Source organism: Staurois parvus, unplaced genomic scaffold, assembly GCF_062004578.1.
Source record: "Staurois parvus isolate SC_StPar_1 unplaced genomic scaffold, SC_StPar_1.0 ptg000025l, whole genome shotgun sequence".
Classification (NCBI taxonomy): domain Eukaryota; kingdom Metazoa; phylum Chordata; class Amphibia; order Anura; family Ranidae; genus Staurois; species Staurois parvus.
Genome location: NW_028317821.1, coordinates 14,650,001 through 14,667,388, shown reverse-complemented (window position 1 = coordinate 14,667,388; position 17,388 = coordinate 14,650,001). Strand labels below are relative to the sequence as shown.

General features: G+C 42.9%; 1 long non-coding RNA gene and 1 pseudogene across 1 annotated transcript in view; both read right to left on the bottom strand.

Annotated features, from left to right (window-relative positions):
- Positions 1-17,388, bottom strand: part of LOC149471952 (uncharacterized) — a 102,023-nt gene that overhangs the window by 42,004 nt on the left and 42,631 nt on the right. The window lies entirely within an intron of this gene.
- Positions 10,047-11,561, bottom strand: LOC149471953 (uncharacterized; annotated as a pseudogene).

Genomic DNA, 17,388 nt, shown 5'->3' with positions numbered 1-17,388 from the left:
AGGCTTCAGGCTGAGTAGAGGCTTCAGGCTGAGTGCAGGCATCAGGCCGAGTAGAGGCATCAGGCTGAGTAGAGGCTTCAGGCAGAAGAGAGGCATCAGGCTGAGTAGAGGATTCAGGCTGAGTAGAGGCTTCAGGCTGAACCACGGAAGGCAGGTTCACCGGTTTGGATACTGGCAGGATGGTATTGGTTGGAAAGAATTTTCACTTTTTTCTGGTTTTAACTACTGGAGCACTGCAAGTAAACGCAGGTCTGCAAACGAATGGAGCAGCTAGAGACAGAGAAAAACTGGAGGATGGAACAGGAGAGGGAGCAGTTGCTACAGAGGGCTTTTTTACAGGGTTAAAGGCAGGATAGGTGCAGCGAGTGGGAACAGGGTACTGACATGCGGTAGATAGCCAAGTATACTGGGCTGTAACTGGAGGAGCTGTTGGGAATACAGGAGTAGAGCTTTGAGGAAATAGATTAGAAGCAGGACTGGGTCTTTGTAAGCTGACTGAGGCTGGGTGCAACAAATCTGTCAATGTCTGCAGTATGGGTTGAACAAAGCTGAGCTTACACAAAGCCTGTCTGACCAATGACTGCACTGCGTTTATACAATCTCTTAGTACCTGTGGTGAACATGTGGAATAACGCTCCAGAAAGTAACCCACATCATCCTCTAATAACCATACCAGGGACTCTACCTGGTCTGCACTAAATGGTGGCAAAAATTCATCCCTGCATTCGGGGGTACCAGATGAAACCAACTCAGCACAAACCTCAATCAATGGCTGCACCTCAGAGAACTCTGTGCCCTGATCTACTAGAACATGAGCGAGCCGTATACATTCTAGCAGTTCATCCCGGGTATACTCCTTCAGAGTTTGATAAGCATACTCCCTGTCATCAAACACTAGCAGATATAAATACGCAACCTCATCCAGATCCATCCTTCCCATCAACAAACCAAGATGGCTTCCCTGTGCAGCCACTTCTGGTCAGGATTGGCCTTGGTGTAATGTCAGGGCTCCCGGGTGTGACCAGAGGTGTGTGATTGACGCAGGGAAACGCAGACTTCAGATATGTTATAAACAATGTAATTTATTAACACTAACAATACAAACATAAACGCAGTGCAATACTAAAACATAACACAGTGCAAACAAACCAAACCAACCACCCACAGATAACAGTACATACAATGCAAGCATCGTCAGGCAGGCCGGATCAATATCAATTGGGCAGGTAGGTACAGGGGGAGCAAGCGGAGAATGGTCGGGGTCACAAGCCAGGTTCAGCAGGTAGCGGGCAGCGTGGTACAGAGGGTCAGGCAGAGGAGAATGGTCAGACAAGCCAGGGATCAGAGCAGGGTCAGCAGAGAATCAGACAGGAACAGGAACAGAAAACAGGGCCCAGGAGAAACACAACACCAAGGCAGAGTCTGCAGGTCTGAATGTCCCTTAAATACACCAGTATAATTAGTTCCAGGTGTTTGACTGGCTGCAAGGTTGAGTCTCTGATTGCTGGGAGCACCCGCTGGCCAGCCCTGGTACTGCAGCTCATAAGGCAGCTGAGTCCTACTATTGCTGGCCAGTCCATTCCTGACACCCAGACACTACTAAACAACTCGTTCACTCCCTCATTATCTCACGTCTGGACTACTGCAACTCCCTTCTCACCGGCCTACCCCAACACAGGCTATCCCCGCTTCAGTCTATCCTGAACTCAGCGGCCAGACTCATCCACCTTACCAACCGCTCCACTTCTGCCACCCCCCTCTGTCATTCCCTCCACTGGCTTCCGATTGCCCAACGCATTAAATTCAAAATACTAACACTGACATACAAAGCCATCCATAACGCTGCTCCAAACTACCTCACCGACCTGATACCCAAATACTACCCAACCCGTACTCTTCACTCCTCACAAGACCTCCTACTTTCTAGCTCCCTGGTTTCCTCCTCCCACGCCTGACTGCAGGACTTCTCCAGGACTTCCCCCATCCTCTGGAACTCATTACCCCAATCCATCAGACTGTCACCTACCCTCCTCACCTTTAGGCGCACCCTGAAAACCCATCTCTTCAGGGAAGCCTACCCCACCCTCACTTAACAGCCGATCTCCTTCACTCCTCCTACCACTCCATCCCCCACAGCCACTTCCTCCTGTACCACTATCCCCTCCCTCCTAGATTGTAAGCTCGAAAGAGCAGGGCCCTCGAACCCCTCGTGTATTGTTTTGTTACTGTATTGTCTCATGTTCTGTCCCCCAGTATAATGTACAGCGCTGAGCAAACCTTCTGGCGCTATATAAATACTGAATAATAATAATAAGAGGGAGAGACATGGCAGTTTAAATCATGTAATAAAAATCAGAGTATAATGTTTCACTATCACTATCCAGAAATATTGTACAGTTTGTGGACAGTGTGTAAGCAGCTTTATTAGGAACCAAAAGAAAAAGGAGGAGACTATGTAGATGTTATCTTGAAATAAAATTTAGACTATTATTTCAGAGAGACAATAGATATAAATATTTTTGAGCGCTGAAGCACAGGAAAAGGCCACAAATTTGAAGAAAAAGAGTATAATTTACCATGCAGTAAACATTACATTTGCTGCTGAGGCCAAGCTGCATAATGTTAGGTGTAGTACATTTACAATGCCAGAGCACCCGATTAGGACAAGACAATCTTATAATGGTGGCAGTCCAGGACAGGTGGCAGGTGCTGGTAGTTTGAAATCAGATGGCTTAGGTGCTTCCTGTGACTGCTGCCTACAGCCTGGCCTGTCTGCTGTCATTAGAAAAATTGAGGCAGCCACCATCATTCATCCTTTTAAAGATATGAGGATTTAAGGGTTCAGATTTCACATTGAGCATGAAAGGGTATCCCGACACTATCTGGAAATACATCTTCTAGGTATCATCCCTCTAGGATGGCAGTGTGAGATCTACCCTTTTCCTTCTGCATTAGGGATCAAAATAGGATGCCCCCCCACTCCACCATCATAGCTCAAATCCTGGGATCCTTGCACAGGCATTTTATCATAAACTAACTACTTCACCACAAATTCCTTCAGCAGAGGGTCCCCGAGCCCTCAGTCTCACTGTGGACAACAGTGCCCTCAAAGATCTCACCCCAACCCTGGATTTGAAGGAATGAAGCATCCCCTTGGAAGCCTGCTCCATTTGCTCCATATCACAAACAGCACCCCAACTAGTTGCCTTCTCCTTATACTCCTCTTCTGTCTCCTGTTGCTTCTGCCTCAAAAAGATGTAGGCAGTGGGCCAAGGATCTTGCAAGGTAAATGTATGATCTTGCCCTGTTAAAGAATGGCTAGCAGCTTGTCAAACACAACTATGCTTGGCACAAGATGGTGTGGGGCAGCCACCTTTTGACTTCTCAATCAAGAGCTGTCAGAATCTCAGGCCCAGTTTGTTTCCTGTGTCTCAGGAGTTAAAAAGCAAAACAGTTAAAGATAAGTATGTGGTTTTAATTGCCTCTTTATTGCATTTTTTTACAACTCAGGCATTGGTCCATTTTAACTCCGTGACAGCTGTTCTGTTTCTTGTTTTGTAATATGAATGTAAAAACAGATTACAAAGAACCAGCTGCTAAAACAGGTATCCTTCATGTATACCCCTTACCAGGCCAGGGGTTGGGGTTGGGGGCGGACCTGGGCAAGGTTGGGTGGGGCAACTGGTGGAGAGTAAGTTTTGTGACTGGCTAGTAGGTCTGGACTCTAAATTTTAACCCCTGTGCTAGAAGATATTCGGCATAGTGTTGGGCTTGATGTTAGAGTGCCCCACAATGCCCTTCGTTCTCACAGCGCATTGTGAGAGCCATGATTGGCCAAAGCAATGCCCCTGACCACAGGCCAGGTGCAATGCTTTGGCCAATCACAGCACAATGCACTGCAGAGCCATGATTGGCCAAAGTCCCCATGACTTTGGCCAATCATGGCTCACGGCTAAGTCCACGCCCCACACTATATAAGTTTGCTTGCACTGCAGCCTTATGCAATGTGTTGCTGGACACTGCCGAAAACTGAGAGGAGAATACTCAACCCCAAAAAAAAAAAACCTAAAAATAAAAATGTTTTTTAAATATTATAAAAAAAAAAATACATAAAAAGAAAATACAGACACTTTAGGTGTGGTAGGAAGGTTAGGAGGGAACCCACATTAAAAAAAAAGTGTAAAAAGCGCATGGGGTTCCCCCTAAAAGTCATACCTGGCCCTTTAGGGTAATTGAACAAAAAAAACACAACAGTTTTTGACAGGTCCTCTATTAAAAAAAAGCAAAAAAAATGGTTCCATTGATGTAATCCATCATCAATCACAGCGTCCAGCCTTGTCCTGATGATGCCAACTCAAAATTAAAAAAAAAAAAGACGCACGCCACCCCATTTGCCCCTGCTGAGCATTCACCGCAATATGACAGGTCTTACAACTGAGTACAGGAACAAAGGATAAAAAAAATAAGGACCTGAAATAAAGTGCAGACATTCATACTTATAAGAGAGGCAAGTTCAGTAGGGGCAAAATTCATTAGGTATTGTGATGTGGGGGATGATACCTCAAGGGTCCATGTCAGTCCAAACTGTGTTGGGCATGGCACAACAGCCCACATTTATTGAAACAAAACAAAGTCTTAATAACACATGGTTTCCCATGCAAGGGTTTCAGATTCACTCCAAACCAGTGTCAACAGAAAATGCCGAGCCACCTGGCTCTTCTGTTAGAAACACCACTGATATCTCTGGTCTCCCAGACCATGGGCTCCTCAAGCTCACTCAGCCTATGCTTGCAGCCACTCAGACTTCCTTCAACACCCTCTTTGGACTTGTTGTCACCTCAGCATTCTTGATCTCTCTGGACCCATGTAGCTGTCTTGACTTTCCTAGTCCTTTTGGGCAAGAAGTCTCCCTAACATAGGTTCTTGTCTACTGAGCAGATCATCCCTCCTGCCTGGAACACACTTCTATCTTCTCAAATACTCTCTCCAACTGGCAGAAACTGCCTTGAGCTGCTCCCAGATCTTGCTTATAATGACCCAGCACACCTGTGCACTCACACAGGTTGCAGATGTCTAGCAAAATCTGGACACCCAAGCAAGTTCTGTCCCACCCAAGACACTTTGGAAGTTCCAAACTCCAGGCTCTGATTTGGGATTACAAAACCTGGAGAAAGCTTAAAGCCCAGGTTTCTCAACTCGTAAATAACACTTTGGAGCTTTGAATTAAGCCTTAATGTGAGCCCTGTGCCATTTCTACATAAATTCACATAGCAGCAGGGCCTCCCACTGTCACAGTAGGTAATATAACTATAGAATATACCCAAGACGCTTGGAGGATGCTTGGAGGAAAGTGGACCACGCTGAGAAGAAGATACTATAGAAGGAAGGCATACCACGCTGAGAGGTGAACACTAGGAGGAAACATGTTGAGGCAGGAAGGTTACTTGGCGCAGCAGAGGCTAAGCTAATCTCTGCTTCAAGAGGAGAGTGAAGCTGCTGGACAGAGAGTGGAGAAGCCGGTAAGCTGAGAGGGAGGGCGCTTGGGTTGGGAGTCTGGACACGCCAGCAGGAGGGCGTGGGACACTGACACTGGGTGCGGGACACGGATACTAGTAAAAAGGCAGGTGGGGGGTGCAGGCCACACTGAGCGGAGGATCGGCTTCAGGGTGAGGGACACACTGACTTACAAGAGGATCCCTGGCATACTGGCAAGAGCTGGAGACATGCTGTGAATGAAGGAGTGGGATACATTGATAGGACCGACTGCAGGGGAAAAGGGGTACTGTGAGGAATAACTTTGAGCAACTAGAGCAACTGGAGTACTAGGGGTAGTTTGGAGTACCTGGGAGTATCTGGAGTACCTGGAAGTATTTGGGAGTAACTTGGAGTACTTGGGAGTATTTTGGAGTAATTGGGAGTATTTTTGGGTAACGGAGTAATTGGGAATAATCAGAAGTACTGAGGGTAACTTGGAGGACTAGTAGTAACTTGGCATACTGGGAAGTGACTTGGCAGTAACTCAGACTACTGGGAGTATTTTTGATTAACTCAGAGTACTTGGAGTGATTTGGAGTTACTTGTGAGTATTTTGGAGTACTGAGAGTATCTTGGAGTAATGAGAATAATTTGAAATACTGGGAGTAACTTGGAGTAACTTGAGTACTGGGAGTAACTTGGGGTACGTTGAGGGAGTAGGCATACTGGGAGTAAATGGGAGTGATTTGGAATACTGGTAGAAGTTTGGAGTAGCTTTAAGTACTGGAAGTAAGTTGGAGCAAATTGGCGTACTGAATTTGTTTAAATAAAAAACATATACTGCTCAACACTGCTTAATAAGGAAGTTTAATAGCAAACTATATAAAGGATTAACCACTTCAAGTCCACTTCAAGTCTGGACACTTTTACCCCCTTCCTGTCCAAGCCAATTTTCAGCGCTGTCACACTTTGAATGACAATTGCGCGGTTATGCAACACTCTACCCATATGAATGTTTTAGCATTTTTTGAGACAGATAAAACTTTATTTTAGTGGTATTTATTCACCACTGGGATTTTTATTTTTTTGCTATATAAATGAAAAAATCCCAAAATTTTGAAAAAAAGTGTTTTTCTTATAAAAGTTTGCAAATAAATAATCTTTCTTCATAAATCTTGCCCGAAATGTATTCAATTATCTTTTTAGCAAAAAAAATAACTCAAATTAGTTTATAACCAAAAATTATAATTTTTTTAATTTTTTTTACATTTTTCTTCTATTTTCTTATATTATTATTTATGTTTTTTACCATACTGTCACCCTAGCAGAACAGTGTCACCATAGTGACACTGTACTACTTGTGGGGGGTGATGAAGATTTATTTTTTTACACTGATTGCTTTTAAAACCATAAAGGCTGTAAAAGCAATTATTTATTTTTCTCTCTGGTTGCATTCTTCCAGCCATTGCAAAATACTTTGTGATTGGTCACAGCTTGTCACATGGTACAAGGGTGTTGTGAATAGCCTTGTACCATGTGATCTCTGTGATCATTCACAGATTTCACTAGTAGTAAGCAATGATGTCAGAAGTGACATCTTGTTTACTACTGTTCATGTGATCACTGATCGGCCAATCAGTGATCACATGATTGGGACCTCACACAGAGGTCCCGTACAGCGATCGGTGTTCCACTGTGTCCAGAGGTAACAGCGGGCACCGAATCACGGTTCCACGCACTCCCAGGGAGTGTGCACAGACCAAAATGGCAGCATCCCCTGCACTGCTCCCTGCCGGCCATTTTTATACATGGGCCGGATGGGAAGTGGTTAATATATATATATAAAAATATATATATATATATATAAATAAATATATACTTTTTTTTTTTTTAATCCCCATTAGAGTAGTGGGTAAAATGTCCAACAGGCTTGGTGACCCATTGCACATCTTGCTCCATGCTTCATGTATGCATTCCATGAAGAGCTTGGATCCAGAGAATCAGGTGGCAACACTGCAAAGTATCAACAACCTGGAAAGCAGCTTGGACATTGCCCAACAGGTGCTGGCTGGGGCCAGCATAGAGGTGGGTGGGGTTATGGAGATGTGGACCCAGAAATAGGTGATAGAAGGAGGAGAAGAGGGAAAAGGTTAGGCTTAGGTGGCTAAACTGTGATGCAAAAAAATATTAAAGAGAAAAAAATGGCTTTTAAAAAATATAAAGCAGAGGGGTCACTGTCGGCATTCCAACACTACAAGGAATGTAATAAGAAAAGTAAGAATGCAATCAGGATGGCTAAAATAGACCACAAGAGACACATGGCAAAGGAGAGTAAAAAAAATTCCCGCCAAATTGTTAAATACTGTATACTAACATTAAAAAAGCGAAGTCAGAACATATTGGCCCCATAAAAGATGTCGAAGGGAAGCTGGTTACAAATGACAAGGAGAAGGCAACTGTACTATATGCATTTTTCTCAGTTTTTACAAAGGAAATGGAAGGGTATAGTCATCAAGATTTCATCATTAATAATGCATCAAAGTGCACCCTTGTGGCTAACAGAAACCAATGTCTGAAAAAGACTTGAAGAAGCTTAACACAAATAAATCACTAAGACAAGATGGCTTATACCTGAGAGTCCTCAAAGAACTCAGACAGGTTATAGCCAGTCTGTTATTCCTAATTTTTATGGACAGTATACTGACAGGAATGGTATCAGCTGATTGGTTCCAATATTTAAAAAAGGGCAGATATATATTCCTGGAAACTACAGGCCAGTCAGTCTAACATCGATAGTATGTAAGGCAGTGATAAGGGATCATAGCCACAGATTTGCTAAGGAAACCAATATCATTAGTAGTAATCAGCATGGCTTTACAGAGGGACATTCTTGCCAAACCAATCTAACATTCTACGAAAGTGAGTTGCTATCTAGATAAAGAAAGACCGATGGATGTGGTATATCTGGATTTTGCAAAAGCATTCAGTACAGTCCCCCATAAATGCTTAATTTACAAACGGAGGTCTGTGGGCATGGACCATAAGGTTTGTACAGATAGAACACTGGTTATAGGGTTGCATCCATAGGGTGGTGATAAACAACATATACTCAGACTGGTCTGGAGTGGTAAGTGGGGTACCACAAGGCTCAATATCAGTGTCTGCAGATGATACAAAGCTAAATAGGGCAATAACTTTACAACAAGATACAGGAAGACCTCAATAAAATTAAGGGGTGATCAGATACATGGCAAATGAGGTTTAATGTTGAAAAATGTAAAGTAATGCACTTGGGGGCTAAAAATATAAATGCAAGTTACTGGCTATGGGGAGAAGCTCTGGGGAAGTCCAGAACAGAAAAAGATATGGGGATCCTGGTATGACAACAGACTCAGAAATGACATGCAATGCCAAGCTGCAGCAAGCATAGCTAGCAGAATATTAGCATGCATTAAAAAGGGAATTTACTCAAGAGATAAAACTATAATCCTTCCAAATAAAAATAATAATAATAATCCTTTACAAAAATCTAGTTTGGCCACATCTGGAGTATGCTGTGCAGTTCTGGTCACCAGTCCTCAGGAAGAATGTGCTGGAACTGGAGAGAGTCCAGAAAAGAGAAACAAAGTTAATGAGGGGACTGGAGGACCTCAGTTACGAGGAAGTATGAAATTCAGAAATTCTATTAAAGAATACCTCTTCTCTGTTCCCCTTTATATTCACTTTGTACTAGGGAATCCTTAAGAGACCCTGACCTTCTATAGGTAATAGAGGGATTCTCACCCACCAATTTCCCAATAGTTGGGACTTCTGCCAACACTGACCAATGATTTTGTAAACTTTTTCTTATTTTGACATGTTCGTTAGAATATCTTAAGATGACCCTAACCTCCTCTTTGTTAGTCTGTTTATGATGTTTAGAATTGAACAAAAGACTATGCCTGTCCAGATTTCCACGATTAAAGAAATTGACTATATGGAATGGATCTCTTTAATGACTCTGGGAGAAAACTGTCAGCATGCAAGATTGTATTGCCAGCAGTTTCTTTCCTGAAGAGACTACTCTCCAGGTGTCCCCCCATTGTCTTAGAGATAATAATATCCAAAAACTTAATTTTCTATTGACTATAAGTTATAGTGAAAAAAAAAAGGTTTGAATCATTTCGATTCATCACCTCAAGACACTGTTTCAACAATATTTCGGAACTATCCCAAACAAAGAAGATTTTCCTAACTGCCGTATTTTTACCAGAGCATCATCAAAAGATGCGTATGAGACGGAGCAGAAAAGCGGATCAATGTCATCATTTAAAGATGAACCAACAGGAAAAGATAAATGATGGATTAAACTAAAACTATTGGGTTCTTTCTTTGGAATTAAACCTAGAGGAGAAATTTGGAAATTAATGAATGGGGGATTAGAAAAGGGGCCCGAAACCCTACCCTCATAAACTTCTCTCTCTATTTTCGCAGCTACTACCCAGCTAAACCTACGCACAGAAGGCAAATTATCATTTATCCGACAACCAGGACCAAAGAATGTAGGTTAGAAAAAAACATATTCAAAACCATTAATGAGTAACTCCGCCATCTGCTGATTTGGCCAAATGCAGAGATATGGCAACATTTCAATTAACTTCACCAGTGTGACTGCTTTTGAGAAACATATCCTTATGTTGGGCAGGATTATTCATAGTCAACTTTTTAAAGCAACGAGAGGCAGGGTGTGACCAGCACACGTTGCACACTCATGTTTGTACTTGTAATATTTAGGCCATTTGCAGATTCCGTCATTTAAACTAAAACAAAGGTCTTTCTTAAAAGGCCCTGGATGAGAAGATTGTTTCAAAAGCTGCTTATGTGGCAACAATAAATTAAGCCATAAACCAACATCCTTAGAACCCCATTTCAAAGTTTTATGAACAGCCAATTTTTGATGGAATGATTCATTTTACAAGAACCAAATTAATCCAGAAAAATTCAAGGATTATTTCAACATGTTGAAACATTTCGCAACACAGTTCAGGCCTTTTTTCTCCCATAACACTGGCATAGATACAAAAATCCTGCAACCAGTTAGTAAAAGAACGAGGTGCAGATTTATGCTTATCAACGCTAGATTTATCTGATTCCTTAATATCCAATCTGTTATCCGTTACTGAAGGTAAAAGGGATAAGAGATCAACATAATCCCCTCTCTAAACTTTTTCTTTGACATATGACAGCAAGTTAAACCCCAATGGAGATATCTTGCACATCAGGGACTCTTTAAGACAGCATTGCAGAACTGAAACAGCAAAAGGGGACAAATCCGGAACAGCGATGGACTCAACAACAAGAGGAATAGTAGGAAAGTCCGATGGCGCAGACCAAGCTTGCAGAATACTGTCTGAAGGAATCGCAGGAGTAGATGTAAGAATACACTTAAAATCATCAGCAAAGTTATTAAATGAAGCAGCTAAATTAAACAATAAATGTTGATTGAAATTCTCACCTGCAATGTCATTGGAAAAATTCATAGCAGCAGGTAATGGCGCACTATGATCAGCCAGCACAGCAGTGTCAGTTACAGATGCAACTGTCACCTCCTTCCGCACATCAGGAATATCAGCAGGCATAGAGGAGAGCAAAATACGAATATTTGAAGGCTGCATCTGACATCTCCTTTTCTGTATATTTTGTACATTTGCAGAGTCAAAGAGCAGGGAAGGAACTTTTGCAGCACTTTTACCCTTGTCCGACCACCTGGGAGAAGGAGAAGAGATCCTGCGGCACCTCTTCAGCCTTGCTGTCACAGTCTTGGACCGTTCTGCGCATGCACCAGCCATGCTGAAGAGCTCAGGGCCAGCATTACTTGCAGAAGTGGAAGGGGCTGAAGACACAGCCAGATGCTGGAGGGGAATTTGAGAACTGGACTCTTGTTGGAGGACCAGAGGCGGAGCGGACACAATAACCGGGTACACTGCAGGAAGAACAGAAGGCTGTACAGAAGGTGACGTGGATGGGAGACAGAGGCAAAACTGCATCCATTTATTGCCCCCTGGTGTCGAGGCCCTCTCCATCAGCTGACGCAGGAGAAATTCCATGGTGAGTAACACAGGGTGGTTCTTCTTCTCTGTCACTGCTGCTTCTAACGGCTAACGACTTCTTCTTCAACTTTGATAGGCTCTGCTCTAGACTCCTGACCAATAGTTGTTTTTCAAGACAGGTAAGTAACCAATTAATTTAAAAACTGCTATTTTTTTTTTTAAACTGACACTCCGGGTTTGTCTCAGTCCCATAGGTAGGGGTCACTACCATTCTCACTGAGATGGTCGCTCAGTAGGTTATAGACCAGGCGTTCAAGAAATTTGAAGGAAAAGGGGAGTATGGAGATGGGTCGTAGGTTAAGAATTGTGGGGTCTAGTGTGGGCTTTTTAAGTATGAAGGTGTCTAGTGCATGTTTTAGAGAGGTGGGGAAGATGCTGGAAGAGAGGGAGAGATTAAGGATGTGAGTTAGAAAGTGTAGAATAGAGCCAGAGGGTGACCATAGCATTTGTGATGGAACAGGCTCCAGGGGGCAGGTGGTTAGGTGGGCGTCATTTATTCTCCCCTTGACTTTGGTGCGTTGGTACGTGCATTCCTATTTAGTTTAGTTTTTTAGTAAAGATGAATTTAGGTTGGTTGATCAAGGTTTGAAACTTTCCCCAATAAAAGTTATAACAAATTTAGTTTCTATATAGATACACATACTGTAAATATATGAGTAAATTAAAGATTCCCAGTCTTTTGCTGAAATAAATCATGTCCATACAGCCGTTTGCCGGTTTCACTGCCCATAGTGGAGGAGAGGGGATAAGAAGGAGAGTCATGTCCCCTTACTAGAGGCTGAAGCTGATAAGAGGGGAACATACCTTTCTGAGTGAATCAGGCTGTTTTGCTGCTAGTTCTTGCAGCCTTGGCATCTGGTGAGAAGTAATAGTGAGAGTTCCGGGAGAAGGCGGAACAAAACGCATCAGTTTGATCTCACGTCCCCTCCCTCCATTCCTCGCATGCCACTCACAGGGCTCCACCATTGGTCTGAACTGGACTCTACACCCATGCACGGTCACGGTTCTCTCCTCTATGGAGTATGGCAAGCAGTAATTACAGTCGTATGACTGGAGGAGTTTTCACACAACATGGTCTGTACCATCGGGTTTGACTGACAGGACCTAGTCGCTCCCATCACACAGTAAGTGCTGATGACCCAGTGTTGATATCTAGGTCATATCAGCTGTGCAGACTTGCACAGGCTGGACTGGAAACAGGTTGCTGTGGCAGGTACTCAAGTTACATGATTGTGTCTAGTCCAGCTGGCTGTGCTGCATCTATCCATGTCTACACCTCACATATACTGGTTGGACTATAGACAGGAGGCTTGCCATTGAAGATCGCCTTTGTCCAATTGTGCATGATATTCAGCTTAATTCCACCACCTGCAGGCTGTGTGTGTTTTCCTTTTACATTCCTTATTGGACTTACAGTACATTGCTGCACACAATCTGCAAGAACCTTTTGAAATGGCTATATAGACATTCACATTAGTGACCTTTTGCATTATTGACCTGATTGCCCAGTTTGGACTCTTGAGGCATTAGCCCATCTTTACATGGAATCCAGCAACCAGGTCTTCCAACTACAGAGTCCACTATCCACCAACTAGTGACCACCTGGTGTCTAGATTGGCACTCATTGACTGCAGTCATTTCATTATTTCCCTGCTATATAGAGATATTGAGTAGGATATGGGACTGGCTCCCATGATATCTGTGATGTCTATGTAGTGTATGGTTAGGCGGGCAATTAGATCAGAAGGGGACTGAGGGGTAGGGAGGATTTAGTGGGCGAGTGCTATACCTCAGCTCCCTCTGGGGGGTGGTTGGGTTGTGGGTTGGGGGGGTGTTGGGGTGGTCCCAGGAGGTCAGCGGGTTTCAGGGGGGTTATTAGCGGTGGTGTGTGGTGTGTGGTTTGGGGGGGTTTGGTTTGGAGTTGCGGTGCGGGTGCTGCAGCCTCATATCAGGATGGATTAGGTACCTCCCCTGTTTGCCATCTTGGGGTGCTCATCTTGGGAGGTTCCCTTCTGTGTGGGTGGGGGGTTACATGGTCGGGATCGGTTTCTGTATCTCTGATCCAATGTGTTTTTACTATTTCTGTTATATTGTTGTACAATAAATATTGGTTTGAGGGAAGCGTTATAGGTGTTTAGCCTATTTTCTTTTTCTTTTGTTTTTTCTTGCTATGCTGAAATAAACAATTTAGGAAAGAACACAGACCTATAGGGATCCAGAAAAATTGTATCTTTGCCCGGCTTGGGTATTACCTTAATATTAGCTGTATACATAAATAAGGAACATTGGACAGAATCAAAAGTGTCTTGTAGGTTATCTAACAAGATGGGAAGAATGATTTTATTTTATTCCTATCGAACTCAGTCAGTAGGCCATCCGTGCCCAGGGCTTTATTAGATGGTAACAAATTTATAGCATCTAAAAGTTTAGTTATTGTTATGTGGGCATCTAGCTACTACAGCTATGTTATTAACTGGAGAAAAGGAATGTCCCTCAGGAACTTAATTAAATCCTAATAATCATAACTAGGAAGTGTAAAGTTGAATAACAGGTCTGAAAGTCTGCCAAGATATCCATGGCAGCATGGCAGCTTTCACTTGTTCGGAATTCATATGACCTATAAGAGTGGAGTCTCTTTGGGTCCTAATTATTTGTGCCAGAAAATTGCCTCTTCTATAAAGTGTCAGTGATGAATAATTAAGCCATTCTGGTCTTACCTCATCAGTGATACAATCTTAAGCATATCTTAAATTTGCATTCAGTGTGCTTGGGAAGTGTAGTTAGGATTGGACAAATGTCTTTCAGTTTGAGTGACTGACGGGGTTGATAGTGGACCAAGGGTCCCATAGACAACAGGCTTAATATAACTGAACACACAAACTCCAGTGGGGACCCCCCCCTCCTCCAGGTCTCATATTGTCTCTGTGGAGTAATAACTGGTGGCCATACATCCTTCAGGGTTGAAGTGCAAGAACCTATCAACATAAACCATAAAATTCCCATTGCAATTTACAGTTGTGCTCAAATGTTTGTATACCCTGGCATAAATCATGAAATATTGGCATTGATATTGAAAATATGACTGATCATACCGAAAAACTGTCTTTTATTTAAGGATAGTGATCATATGAAGCCATTTATTATCATATAGTTGTTTGGCTCCTTTTTAAATCATAACAATAACAGAAATCATCCTAATGGCCCTGGAATGTTTGGCCTTGGCACAAGGTGACACAAACAGGTTAAAATGTCAATCAAAGTTTAATTTCCCACATCTGTGGATCTTTAAATAGTAATTAGTATCTCTGTATAAATAGTCAATGAGTTTGTTAGCTCTCACGTGCATGTACTGAGTAAGCAAAATACTGAGCCATGGGGGAGCAGAAAAGATTTGTCAAAAAGCCTGCATAACAAGGTAATGGAACTTTATAAAGATGGAAAAGGATATAAAAAGTTATCTAATACATTGAATATACCAGTCAGTACTGTTCAATCACTTATTAAGAAGTGGAAAATTTAGGGATCTCTTGATACCAAGCCAAGGGCAGGTAGACCAAGAAATATTGCAGCCAGAACTGCCAGAAGAATTATTTGGGATACAAAGAAAACCCACAGGTAACCTCAGGAGAAATACACGGAAAAAGGGTTTGTGTTTGTTTCAAGGAACACAATATAACAATACTTGAACATAAATGAACTGCATGGCTGAGTTGCTAGAAAGAAGCCTTTACTGTGCCAATGCCACCAAAAAGACCAAGTACAATATGCCCGACAACACCTTGACACACCTCACTGGTCTTTTTTGTGTCATTGGCACAGTAAAGGCTTCCTTCTGGCAACTTGACCATGCAGCTGATTTTTGTTTAAGAATCACTACTTAGTAAAATAGTTCATAACAGTTACTTGCACTTATCCTTATTATTATTATACTGGATTTATATAGTGCCAACAGTTTGCTCAGCACTTTACAATATAAAGGGAGACAATACAGCAATGATACAGTTCAATACAAGAGGGTTTGGAGGGCCCTGCTGCTTGGAGCTTACAATCTAAGAGGGAGGGGCTGCTGGTGCAAAAGGTAATAACTGTGGGGGGTGAACTAATAGGAGGAATAGAAGATTCCATTATTAGCTGAAGGCAGGATAGGCTTCCCTGAAGAGATAGGTTTTCAGAGCTCACCTCTGGGCAGAGTAGGCGATAGATAGATTGGGGTAGAGAGTTCCAGAGGATGGGGGAGGCTCTGGAGAAGTCCTAGAGATGCGCATGGGAGGAGGAGACAAGGAAGCTAGAGAGCAGGAGGTTTTGGGAGGAGCAGAGAGGACAGTTTGGGTGATATTTGGAGACAATATTGGTGATGTAATTTGGGGCAGCGTTATAAATGGCTTTATGTGTTATTGTTAATGTTTTGTTATTGTTAATGTTTTGAATTTTATTTGTTGGGCAATGGGAAGCCAATGGAGGGATTGGCAGAGAGGGATGGCAGATATGGAACAGTTAGTAAGATGGATGAGTCTGGCAGCAGCATTCATGATTGACTGAAGAGGGGATAGACTGTCACAAGTTAGTAATGCAAGAGGAGACTGAAGGGGCGAGGTGAGGAGCAGAAAGATAGATTTGTGTTTCATCAGCACAGAGATGGTACTTAAAGCCATGGGAGTTTATCAAGTGACCAAAGGAGGAGGTGTAGACTGAGAAGAGAAGCGGTCAAAGGACAGAACCTTGAGGGACCTCTACAGAAAGAGAAAGTGGAGAGGAGGAGAGAGAGTTAAAGGTAATGCTGAAGAAGAGCTCTGATAGGTAGAAGGAGAACCAGGAGAGAGCATAGTCTCGGAGGTCAAGAGAGTGGAGTTTTTTGAGGAGGAGGGGATGGTCAACAGTATCAAAAGCTGCAAAGAGGCAAGAATATGGAGTAGTGGCCATTGATTTTAGTAGTTAGTAAATCATTAGTGAGTTTTAGTAGGGCAGTTTCAGTGGATTGGAGTGAGCGAAAGCCAGGTAGGAGCTCAGGCGATTGTAGACTAAGCGTTCTAAGAGTTTAGAGGTAAACAGGAGCAGGGAGATGGGTCTTAAGTTGTTCAGGTTGGTGGGGTCCAGTGAGGGCTTTTTAAGTATGGGAGTGATCTGTGCATGCTTTAGAGGGGAGGGGAAGGTGCCATTAGAGAGGGAAAGATTGAAGATGTGAATGAGGGAGCATAGGACAAAAGAAGAGGGTGACCGTAGTAGTTGAGAGGGGACAGGATCCAGGGGGCATGTGGTGAAACAGGATTCTGAGAAAACATTAGTGACCTCTTCAGTAGTAGCAAGGTCAAAAGAGGAAAGTGTTGAGAGAGATTTAGTATAAGGTATGCTAAGTGGGAAAGATGTCTGTGTAGTGGAGATGCCCCTATGAATTGCATCAATCTTGTTTTTGAAATGATTTGCAATCTCATAAGCAGTGAGTGAGTTACTGGGTGGAGGTGGAGGTGGAGAAAGTAGAGAGTTAAAAGTAGAGAAGAGACTACGAGGACTTGCTGACAAGGTTGTTATTAAGAGTGACAAAGTAGGCTTGTTTGGCAGCATGGAGGGAGGAATTGTATGTTAAGAAAGCAGATTTATATAGGGTGAATGCTTGCTGGGATTTGGTTTTACGCCACAATCGCTCCAGTGCACGACTATAAACTGAATTCCTTTCTAAGCAGTTTATTGTAGTTCTGGTAACAAACAGCTAGAGAAAACCAGGGCCTATCAACACAGGGGAGCCACCCCAAGGCAGAGTACTCTGGTAGCAATTGGGGAGATACTCTCTACAGTATCTGCATCTTTCAGAGAAGCTTCATGCTGTTAT